General features: G+C 44.7%; 1 protein-coding gene across 1 annotated transcript in view; it reads right to left on the reverse strand.

The window, feature by feature from the left end:
- Positions 1-11,273, reverse strand: part of LOC117144738 (acetylcholine receptor subunit alpha-like 1) — a 48,457-nt gene extending 37,184 nt beyond the window's left edge. The window contains exon 1 of the mRNA XM_033310090.1: positions 11,211-11,273. The gene's annotated coding sequence lies outside the window, so the exon portion shown is untranslated. The remainder of the gene's footprint in view (positions 1-11,210) is intronic.
- Between the last annotated feature and the right edge of the window lie 1,573 nt (positions 11,274-12,846).

Genomic DNA, 12,846 nt, shown 5'->3' on the forward strand with positions numbered 1-12,846 from the left:
TCAATGGAGCGGAAGTTGTGTTGGCCAGTGTAAATAATTGGCTCGCAGCAACTACTACATCCAGTCATTCATCCATTCATTTGCGCCATCATAGCGTGATTTGTTCGTGGGCAGGTGCGGTAGATTTATGCATGTGGTCCTTCGTCCTTCGAGGAGTAAGGGCCAACGGCCAACGGTAGTACGAGTAAAACTAATTATGAAAGTTTACCTGGTCGGGTGAACGAACCGACATGTGGCACGTGCAGTGGCAATGTCATTACTCCAGGAGCCAGATAATAATCGTGGCATTAATTAATGGAACAACCAGAAGGTATTCGCCATTGTTTGTCCCCCGCCAGTGTATTTCATTATTTTTTGTTACATTAAAATTAGAGCGAAGTGCGGGAACGGAAGGGGCTTTGTGGCAGACGAACTGCGTTTGGGGTTTTGTGGCCATTAAATTGCGCCATAAATATGCCCCCGAATGGCAAATGGACGTTGTAGCCTTTGTGATTGCAGTGAAAATACGCATTTAAATTTCGCTTTCATGGAAATTAATTAGCTACGAAGCCGGAAAATATGCTGGAATTGCCCGGTCTGATCTGTGGAGATACAATTGCCGAGGCGGGCTTCCGCCATTCCTCATCCTCAGCCTCATCGTGTCCGGGTTGGTTTATCTTGGCCCAGTCCTTTCACCCACCGCTACCACTTTCCTTGTCGAAGGACATTGGTTTCGTTATGATTATGTACTTCCTTGCTGCTAGTTTTCTGCTTTTGCTTGTCGGACCAACATCATAAATATCGTGTCTGTTTTCGTTTTTGCGCACAGGCCAGCTTAGAAGATTTATGTGACCCGGCACTCGAAACCGAATCGGAGCGGAAGATTGAGGGGAAAACTTTATTTCCTTCAAGAGCAAAGACTTTGGACTCGCATGTGACATAACTTTGATTGCGATTGGGTCGGGCACTTGGCCGGGGAGACGGGGGAGGGCGGGGCAGCTATTTGCAGATACTCGTATCTAATATGCAAACTGACAACTTAAGTACGCACATAAACGAAATCTAAGACAGGCATAGACAACGTTCAGCACAAACAGACTGCTCTCAAACACCACCGAGATTACCCACATATATATAAATACCTTCCACTACCAAGGCCGCACCACCCAAAAACCAAACCACCCATTCGCCCCACTTGACTCCCCCCCACTCGTTCGCTCCACCCTGCTTCAACTGACAAGTTAATCATTTATTAACGTTGACATGTCATTGCTCAAGTATTTATTTACTGCCTGGCTGCGGCAACTACACATACGCATTCACATTCGGGGCTCAGAGGTTTCCTGGGCCATTACCTCTGCTCAAAATCCATTCCCGTGATTCCCTTTCACCTGGCTGCAGCAAGGACTCACAAAAGTTTCATAATACTTAGCACAAAAGGATATCAAATAAATACATTACACTGTAATGCTTTAATCAAAGCTATTAATTTTACGAATGATAAAAAGGATACCCATTAAAAAGTGTTCTCTTTTTATGCGCTTCTTTTGTAAAATATTGTTTATTATTTTGTTGATAGGCTAGCAACAGAACCCATTTTTTCTCTCTCTGCACCTTTGGAGGATTCAACTCAAAAGCAGATGCAATATAATAATGGCGGTGAGCAGCTGCAAAATTATTTATAATAAACATAATAAGCGGGCGACAGCTGTTGCCAATGGCTGTCACAGGATCTGAGGTCCTGGCTTTGGTTTTGGCTGGATTCGGGTGTCGGTTTCCCGATGACAGCAGCCAGCGACAGGCGAGATGCCTAATCCTTGAGACATTTTCGAGCTTAATTGCGTGTTTACCGCGCTCTTCACTTACCGCTCTTTTGCTTCAGGTGGGCTCTTCGAGGACTTAGTTTTTGTTTGGACCCCAACAACATACACACACACACATACACACAAAACGGGGATAATATGTTGCCCCATAAAGTATGCTACAAATTTTATACTTTCTAGCATATTTGCCGCGCATAGCACAAATTTCTGACGGTTTCGTGCCCAGTGAAAATGTGAAATATTTTATGGTTTACCCCGAAAGCAAATATAAAAAAAGGAGCTGCGATGATGAAGCCAAGCTGGAGGAGGGATAGAAAATACCAATCAGCGTGACTGTTGGCTGAACTCGTGCTTATCGCCGAGTTTTTGATTTGCCTTCAACTTTCCTTTCACTCCGTTCACATCCTCAACCCGAGCATCAGCAGCCCAGACTTTCCATTGCCCCAAGATGAACTGAGTTTTCTTTTGAGGCAGGCTCATCCTTTCCGCGTGTCCCGGCATCGTTTTGCTTCTTTTAGTTATTTTTTTTTCTTTGCGGCCCGTTTTTCAGTTAGGCGCCTGCCGCGGCTCAATTATATAAATTTTTATGGGGCTCCAAAAGGAAAAATTTATGCGAACGTTCGTTTCTGTTGTTTACACAACAAAAACGTGGCCCTAGCCCCAGTCCCCAGTTCCTTTGGCACCACTTTTCCTGCCGTTTCTGCCCTTTTCTGGCTAACAAGTGTGGCGTGAATATGTCCTCGCCTGGCCCGAATCGCTAACTGGGTCTCTGAAATAAGCCTTTTGCTTGAGTTACAACCCACAGTGAGCATATCTCTGCGCCTCTCTGTGATTAATAGTTTTTTCATCGACATTCAGGGGTCCTGAACTCAGAGAAAAAGAATGCCATACCAGCCAGCAGCAGGAACGCTTCAGTGAACTCAAAAGTATAAATAAATTCCATCAAGTTGCCGGAATAAATATACGCCCTCCAATAATTATCGTGGCTGTGTAAAAAAGTTTGTGTGCCGAAACTTTGTTCCTTTTTGGCCGAAAATTCCCCCTTTCAGTTAGTTTTATTGGCTTTGCCTGTCGTTTCTCACACTGCCCTTGACTGATATTATGCCAGGGGGATTACTTTGATGGCAGCACATGAATTACAGCCACAGTCGGCCACATAAAACTATACCCATATCGATCGGAAGGTGCTGCTACTGCTACTGCGGATTCTACTGCAATGTGTACATCAGGTTGGCTGACTAGGCTGGCGAAAAGTTTTATTACCACGGCTGTGAGAATTCCTCCTGTCGAGGAGGATACTTTCGGGTTTTATGCTCCGAGCGGAGTCAATGAATTGATTGATGTACGCCTGGTTGCGAAAGGGAACCCGAAACGGCATCAAAAGAGCGGCATAGAATGCGCATAAAAAGGCCAAAAAGTCGGCGTACCATGAGGTATCAGTTTCGTTTGCCATTTTGGCCATTTTCGGGGCGGCAAGAACCCAAGCAGCTCACACATGCACATAAATTACGGGTTTACGCTGACATTTTACTATTTGCCGTCGCTGGCTTTTCATTTTTGGAGGCGAACGCACTAAAAAACCAAAGCTAATAGCCATGAGCAACTTGGCTTTTTCCGAATGGCCATGTTCGTCCCACACACACACTCACATACAAATGCAGTTGGCATAAACTATAGGACTTTATGTTCCATTTGTGGGTTTTACTGTTTTCCCTTACTCTTGGCCGGGTCACAACTTCAAACAAGCTGAAAATTAATTTAATACGCCATTTCCATGGGGCAGCGGGAGAAGCCTTCGGGTATCCGCGTCGCTGGATGCGGAAAAAATGATTGTAAACGGCGAAAGTCATTGGGGCAAGCAAATGGAAATGTAAACTTAAGTGGCACACACGCATTTTTTCCAACCATTTTATATGCGTGTACGAAACGCAGGAGAAAGCTGAAAAAAAGCTGGGCGAAAAACCGGAGGAAAAGCTGGTTAAAGCAAACGAAAGCCGAACAAGCGGCTGGCAAACAAGCTCGAGCGAAAAAAAAGGGCCAAGTACAAGAGTCTCGACTCTACTGGCGCTCACTCCATATTTTATTTAACAGTCGCTGTGCGAACACTCGACACACATTCGGCGCTAGTTTCGGCCACCATTAATTGGATGTGCCAGTTACAATGCCATCCCACCCAGCATCCAGCATACAGCTCCCAGCTCCTAGCCTCCAACCTTCAGCTTCCACCTTCCAAACCAGCGCTCGTTCGAGCGGCGCTTCAATTAAATTCAAATTAAGCCACGACCTAAGCCCAAAACAGATGGGCAGAGATTTTTGCAGCACTTGCTGGCAACGAAAAATAATGTACACTGAAAAATTTATATCTAGTTATGAAAATATTATGAGAGCACACACATAAAACTTGATCTGTTAAATAATTTATTAATTTATTAAGATAATAAAAAATATATATTCAATTGCTAATATTGCTAATATAAATATCGAAACAGAAACTATAACAAAAGTACCAGATTTGTCGCGCAGTGCAGCAAATATCGCAGCACAAACGACTTAAATGATGCCCCAATGACGTCGCATAAATATTTCGTTATAGCCGTTCGGCGAAAAAAGCGGCAAGCGGCCAAAAAAAAAAAAAAGAAAAAGAGCAATCGAAATGTGGCAGCAAATCGATGGCACTTGCGCCGCTCAACGTGGCGTATGCGTAATGCAGACACGGCACTGGGCCAAGTGCCGTTTGCTATTATGTCCATCGCCGTTATTTATGGACTTATGGTATCTCCATACGACTATCGCTCGGACCTTTGAGTCTCGAGACAGCGATGATCAGCGGTTCAATTAAGTGGAAAATAACCATAAATCACGTGAATATCATATCCCTGCAATTGAGTTTCAACTTGCATTGATTCCATGCCCCCAGGTAGTCTCTCGTATCTGATGGCTTCTTTCCTGTGCGGTTCAATCGTTGACGCGGTTGAGTCGGTATCCGGATCTGAATCTGAATCTGAATCCGAATTCGAAGCTGAGAGTGAATCAGAGGCGTTAGCTTGTCGCACTCACACACACACGCGCACTGGCGAGAAAAAGAACGCGGCATTATTCGATTCTTATTGTAATCGCATGAATATATTTCTCGCATTATAATGCTCACCTGAGCTTCAGTGGCTTTTTCCTGCGCAGTCGTTGACTTTTTGCATTTTTAATGTGTGCGAATCCCTTCCACTCCCTTTCCCTTTTTTTCCGATTTTCCCTGCGTATCGGCGCATGTGTGTGAGTGCGTTCAATAATTTCCGCCACAGCATTTTGAGTTGGGTACGCTGCCAAATAGAGTGTAACGTGAGTTGTGCATGTGTGTGTATGTTTGCCAGGCGCCATCAACTTGAAAAAGTGTCAGCAGGCAAAGCCTTAAATCTCTGCCTGTATGGCAGAGATATATATGTATATTTGTATGGCACACACCTCTTCCGCCTTTCCGTTGCCAGAAAATCGCATTTGTATCACTGCATTTGGCATTTTCCGTTTTCCATTTCGGCCCGCTTTTCCCCCTGCCATTCTTGCTTTGGCCACCCGGCAATTTCTGCCGCCTAACAAACCGGAAGGAAGTAAGTTTTTAAACGCAGCCAGCCAGGCCGAGATTCAGAGATTCCGACTCGCCCGTGGGCACGAAGCTGTGATGCTGACTGCGGTTTTCCACCTCATCCAGGCCCGTGTTTTTCCCAGTTTTCCTCCAGCTTTTGCCAGCTTTTCCACCTCGTTCGCTTACAACCCGCTTACACCGCGCCTTCGGCATTCAAGACAGTTTATTACGTTGCACGCGCGAATTGCACTGCTTCCAGCCAACGAACCGAATTCATCCAGTCCAAAAAGCGAAATTGGCCATTGAGACCGAAGGGGCTAAAGGCTTCGTTTTAAAGGCCTGGCCCATTCTTTGGATATATTTCGCTGTTAAAACGTACCTTCCTGGCCAACCCCAGTCGATACCAGTCAACTGCAAGTCCCTGGCAGTTGGGCTTTAACCATTTTTGATAAACTTTTCGTAAGGTCCTTACACCAGTGGCTGCCATACAATTTGACAGCTTCCCAGGCTCCTGCCACCAAACTTGTTGGTCTTCAGCGGGAAAACTTTTGCCTGTGGGTGGAAAAGCCATCCCCGAAAACGAGCTCCACTCATTATATACAAGATGGGCCGTGTCCAACCCTTTCGGAAGCAATTTGCTACCCCTTAAGTCATTTAAATTAAATACACTTTAAACTAAAGGCAGGCTTAAGCGAAAGAATCGTGAGTCCAGGGGTTTTCCATTGCAAAAGTATCCGTGTCGAAATCATTTCGAGAACCCGCATGAATGCGAAAGATATATACATATATATTTTATATAAACGGAGCCCGAGGAAATTAAAGTGGTTTTCTTTTTCGGATTTGGGGGTTGGCTTTCCTACGTCTGTGTAAGTCGGTGGGTGTGCAAGTGTGAGTGTGTGTGTGCGAGTATGAGTGAGCATCTGAGTACAATATTTCGGAAATTACTTTGCCCTGCTGGTGGTGGTTGCTGTGGTAACGCTGACACCACTCTGGACTCCGGCTTTGAAGTTCGGTGGGGATGGGTTATCCTTCTACCTGAGCTGGGTGTACGAGCTTCCGTTCGCCGACATTTGGCAAATTGACATTTTTATTTTTGCCACACAATACTTTTTCAGTTGTTTCGTGAATTTCGGGGCCTTCAGCTTGCCACCCACCTGCCCGGAATATTCGTCTAAATGAAAACTCGCTGCCACCTTTTGTCCGGCAGTGGGGAAAAAAAAACAAAGAAAATCCGTTGGAAATTTGAAAAGGGGTTCGTTTCATTTTTATTCCCCATTTCCTCTTTTTTTTTTTTTGCTGCTCTTGGCCTTTGTCTTTCGTGCGTGTCTCGATTACTCCTTTTGGTCCTTTGGCTCCTTCTGCTCCCCTTGCTCCGCCTGCTCTCGGCGCTCCCTTTGCTCCTTTGGCCATTCATTCCAGTTCCACTTTTTTGCCTGTGTGTGAGTGAATGGCTTTCATGCTGGCGCCATTTCATGCTGCTGCCTAAAAAGTGTTGAATGAAAGCGTCTTGAGCCTATTATGCCATAGCCTATATTTAGATGAGTGTTCTCGGTGCCGTGTTATCGTGCAATTTTCATACAGCCCTCCTCTGCGACTTTATCAACGCAAATGGAGAAGGAATTTACTCAGTTTGGGCTTAAAGGGTAGAAAAAAAAAAACATGACACCATAAAACACACACTAATTCCGGAATTTGGCCTGCAACAGCTAGATTGAGAGCAAGTCTGTAAAGTGGCAATCATTTGAAGAGGAAATGTGTGTTCAAAATGTTTAGAAAATAGTTGAAAGGAACATATGCAATTGATTAAAAAATGTTAAAACAAATTCATTTAATGCTTCCTCAAGGCGAACCCTTTATGTCAATCATTTTTACAGTCCCCAGAATAACTCAACTCATATATTTCCATTTTCATGGCTCCGCTTACATAAGACATATGAATCCAATGGTCTTAGAAGCACCCACTAAACTTCCACTTTTAGGCCAATTTGATTATGGTTTATGCATAGACATACGCTGCTCGTATTGGTATGAATATGTGTACCCATGCATCTGTTTGTTTAAGACAGTTGTCCAATATGACACGCATACATAACTCAGAAGTTGTAATAGATATGCACATAAAACTTTTTGGAACACGAAATTCTCTTTCCATTCCCATCATATCTCCTTTTTTATGCAGAACGAGACGCTCGGAGTACTTGTCTTTTTTCGGTGGCTGCATAAATTTGCGTATAATTTTACAATGTCATTCAAATTCAAGCAACATCAATAAAATCTTGGATCGCTTCTGGAATATATTTATATATATGCTTGTGCCCTATTTATTTCGCCTCTTAACACGCCATACTAAATATATATATACATATATATGCGAGAAATGCATGCAAAAACAAACGGAGCAGCGTGCATATGGGAAATGGCGCAACATTTTATAGCACCAACTTATAAAAAATATAATGGCTGGATGGGGGCTCGCAAGGACCAACTTATAGTTGATATGCCACCAAGCGACCCTATAGCAACTTCGACTTCTTAGATTAACTGCCAAGCGCACACACACACGCACACACATACAGTTAAGAAAAAAGCGTAGCGGATGAAGATAGAGAAAAGAGAGAGAGGAAAATGGCGCAAGAGGACATCGACGGAAGTCTGGTTGTCCTTGTCATCATTTGGTGCTGGCAAAAAAGGAAATTTTTGGCAAAATGCGAAAAACAAGTAAACGGAATTTGACAAACAATTTCAATAAATTTCTGCAAATAACTGACAGAGACAGAGAAACAGCGAAACAGCGAAAGAGAGAGAGAGAGAGAGCGCAAGCGAGAAGGCCGACAAAATGGCTGACGTCGAGGAGTTCAAAACGAAATTAAGAAGAGGAAGTCAGGCGAGCGGAAGGGATAACAAGTCGAATGTTGCGTTGACAATATTAGTTGATGTTCCGCACAAACACAAACAGAGCGAGCACACGCACACACACAACACGTACACACACGCCGTGGTTGTTATTCCAGGAAAAGGATCTTGGGAACGGGTCGAAATGGCGGCCATGTCATATCGTAGTTCATTGGTTTGCCTGTCAGCTGTCAGCACGTAAGCCGCTCGTTCGAGCGACTTTGCCTCTCTCTCCCGCTCCCAGCTTCCGATTTAGTTGACCAGGACCCATCGCTCCATCTCACGAGTCCTTTTGCAGATTCGTTAGCCCTTGTCTGTGGACTAAGGCCTGGACTATCTGCCTGGCCGCTGCTCCTTGGAATGTCATGACATGTCAACATTTAACACTTTGTCCTTTTGCTAGCCGAGGTCCTTTCCTCCTGGCAAACTTTTTCCTGTTACTCTGCAGCATTTTTCCTGATTTTTTTCTACCCCTGTTCTCTTTTTTTTTTTTGGTTGCGACAAAAATTTGTCACACGAGCAAAATGTTATCGAAGGCATATTACATGCTGTGCTTCTGGCTTATGAATTACGAGTTACGAGTTGCGAGTTGCGAGTACATTGCATAACTGTGGGGCAGAAAGCAGCAGGAACGAGGATGACTGAAACGTAGATTGGATTTTGGCTGGATGTAATGCGAATTCGGGAGTGACTACCCACTGATGACAGCCAAGTGAAGCGAACGTGAAAATATTTAACCCAAATTCATGGCTTTTATCGACGGAAGAGACGGCATCCTGTGATACGAGGACTACCCGCCGGATTGGTTTTATTTCCATTTATGTTACGGAGCGGGTTGCTTTGTGAGCTGTGTGCTTGTCTGTGCCTCTGGCCAGAAAGCCACCCATCGGAGCAATTTCTCGACTCGCTCCTGACGCACCGACTGCAATCAGAGATCAAACTAGCCAAAGGCAAGATGGCACTCCACTTGATTGCCAATAATAATCGCTGCTTCCTTGGCTCCTGGCCCAAACGTGCCTCCAGTTAGTCGCAATCACAGAGGCAGACACTTGAGCAGGGCAGATGCACCAAAAGAAAATAAAATAAGTCGGGAAATTGGCCACTTTTTCACATTGAAATAAAGCGGTTTCGTTGGTTATATTCATTAACGTGCAGTATATCTATTTATCATCTATGACAAGTTAAGTTTCCTTTTATCAGATACTCGATATACCAAAGTATTTGAAGTCCTTCTTTTAATCATTAACATGGCTTAACATATTGTTTTCTTTTTATGGCATGCAGTACATTTTCTCAGTGTGTGCGATAAGGAGTTTCAAGTTTGCCCTGGCAACTAGCAACACAAAACTTTAAGTGCGCCCATAAAATGTTGTACATTTTATTACGATACCTAAGCTGACACACACAAAGACATACAGCTGCGTAATTATGATACAAGTCGAGCTGAAATCATATAAAAATTTATAACTCAAATGCTGATGATGGCGACAACAACATTGGGGGCATTATGCATGGTTTATTCTTCGCTAAGCCGCAACAGCGGCGACGAGGAGGGTTTTCATTTTAGGGTTCGAGTTTGGCATCTATTTTTATGCGACAACGTTACATTTTTTATGAGCGCCTAATAGTATGCAGTGTGTATTACGTATACGCCCCGTTTTGTAGTGTCAAGGTGTTCGACGTTCAGCCCCAGTGCCCCATTCAACCCACTGGCATTCGGTTTGGCTCAGGGACCCATAGACGGTGCTAAAATTAAACCAGACGTGGCCTGCGTACAGCAACACGTGCACTTTGGGCCATTGCCATTGTTGTCATCGTCGTTGATGAGCGCGAAAATCACAATTTTCCCTGCAGTACAATTTGTCAGGGGCCTTTGCGTTCGCTTTCGCTTTCATTAAATCCTCCTTTTCCTCCCATTTTCCTCTAGTATTTTTCACAGCTTTTTTTTTGTGTCGATGCAGTCTCTGGCGAAATTTGCCTACAATGACAATGTTGCTGACAGCCAACGGCTTCGATGTGCGCCTGTGGTTTGTCGGTGGCAGCAACAACTCTGCTGTTATCCTTTTATGCATTTTAATTTCCACAAGCACACACACATGGAAAATAGCAGTAGGCTGGTACACGTGCGTGGCAACACCCGTGGGTGTTTTTTCCCAGAGTGTTTGTTTGTGTGTGTGCGGCGATCATAAAAGCATCGCATTAGAAATTATACGACTGTCGCTGGCAGAGCCACGCAGATACAGCTACACACAGATACACATACAGATACTGATACAAGTACACACAGATACAAATACAGACAGAGTGTGCTGGGGAATTCATTAGCACGTCTCTCGCTGAAAGTTTGCCCACGTCACGCTGTCGCAACTTTAAAGTGCCTGTTTCCCATTCCAATTCCCCAGTCCATTGCCATTCGCACACCCCCAACCAACCCACATATTTTTTTGTGCCCCTGCGTGTGCTTATCATAAATTCATATGTGCGACGCTCCAGTGTGTGTGTGTGTGTTTGTGTTTTATTAACATTTTGGGTGCATTAACCTGACAGCTAATGGGCAGGCGTAGGCCCGAGCCACAGGCACAGATTTTCACATTTTCACATTTTCCATTGGCCTCCGGATACGGAGGCTCCGGCTGGCAAGATTGACACGAGATCACGTAATGGTCGTGGGAAATTCTCGGAAGTAACTTGTAAAGATGGGATAATTGAGTTTCGCGTCGGAGGCTATCTTCGCAGCTCCTTGAGGGGCCAACTTCCTCAACAAATTATTGACAATTATGGAAACGTTTTCATGGCAACTGTATAATCTTGAAATGTGTAAATTCTACGTCATGGGCGAGTAAATGCGTTTAGATACTGGTTAGTCACTTTCTTATTTTCATATCTTAAGCGTTCTTGCAACATTATACTAATTATAATTGATGTACTAAATATACACTTACCGTTGCTGCACAGCGCGTTGCATTGCCTACAGATGACAGGCCGTCGTAGCGTCGCCGTCGACCGAATTGCTGATGTTGCAGGTTGCAGTGTTGCTGCTGCGTTGTTGCTGCTGCTGCTGCGCCGCCGTCGTCGTCGCCAGTGTTGCTGCTGCTGCCCGGCTCCTCGATTAGTTGCTGTGTGGCGAGCAATGGGCAGCTGCCGGCCACGCCCACTGCGCCCAACAGCCCGCTGCTGCTGCAGTTGCTGATGTTGCAATTGCTGTTGCTGCTGATGTTGCTGCTGCTGCTGCTGCTGCTGCTGCTGCGCCGTCGTCGTCTGCGATGGCGATGATGCGGGTGGTGTTGTCGCTGGCGTTGATTGTGACGACGGCAGCGTTGCTGTTGCGCCGCGGCGTCTATTTTAATGGCAGCTATGGTGCTGCTTTACAGCAGCACACCACCTGTCCGCGGAGGTTGTCCTGCTCCTTGTTGCTTTCCTTGCCAGGTGTTTCTGCTCCTGCCGCTCAGTGTTGCTGCTGCTGCTGTTGCTGCTGCTGCTGTTGCCACATGCCTTGAGCTGTTGCGTCAGTTGCTCGCTAAGAATGACAATTCCATAAACATGCTCCCTGGGTCTTCCTTCCTGTCCCTGATGTTTCTTTTTGGTTTTGCTTAAATTCCTGATTACGTTTATGTTGCTGGCAGCACTTTGTTGTGGTTGTTTCTTCGTTTTTGATGGTGATGGTTCGAAGCAATTCCAGTTAGCAGTCTTGAATGTTGTTGTCGCTGCAAAAATTTGGCAAGGAAACAGGACGAAAGCTTAATGGAAAGTGTCAATTGAAAACTAAAAGAAGGCTGGCAAAAGACATCTCCATATAAAGTCATCAAATACATTCAATTTATAAACCAAAAAGTAATAAATCAAGTTAAGAGTGTGCCTGTTGGCAAGTTTGCAAAATAGTAATAATAATCATGGCCAAAAATTAATGAATATTGTACTATCAATTAGGCTAAAAACGAGCAGAGCAGCCAAATGGAATTAACCAAAAACAGTTGCCAAGTTGTCGAGGACTAGACTGCCGTCTCCTGGCCATTTGGCACACTTCCTATCGAGAGTTGGCTAAGGTCGCCGGTGTAGGGGGGTCCAGTCTGATGCGATTATGGCCATATCTGGCGGCATCAGCATGAATATGTTATAAACGTTGCGAAATCGGAATGGGAACAATTTATATTGGAAAAGCGTTCCGATGCGGAAACGAATTTTGTGTAAATTATAGATTTTTTCCTCTGCTGCTTCGGCTGCTGCCCGGTTGCCTGGCAATTTATCGCATTTGAGTTTTGGCTGGCAATGATAATTTATATATATATATATGTATGTGTACCGACTTTTATATGTGCCAACATGGTGTGTATCTGGTCTGGTCGGGTCTGGTCTGATTCGGTCTGGCTTGGAGGGGCCACACCCAGTTGACAAATTGCCAGGGGAAAATTAAATATTTTTTTGCAGTTGTTAAATTGCAATAACGCTGAACGGGCTCAATTTCGTAAGGAATTCGTTGGCGCAAACTTTGGCCATACCGATTTAAGCCAAACTTAAATGGCAGCCTTTAAAGGCCAGCAGCAGCTACGAGCAAAGTTCATGCGGCGTCCAATTTATTAT

This window comes from Drosophila mauritiana, chromosome 3R (assembly GCF_004382145.1).
Source record: "Drosophila mauritiana strain mau12 chromosome 3R, ASM438214v1, whole genome shotgun sequence".
Classification (NCBI taxonomy): Eukaryota; Metazoa; Arthropoda; class Insecta; order Diptera; family Drosophilidae; genus Drosophila; species Drosophila mauritiana.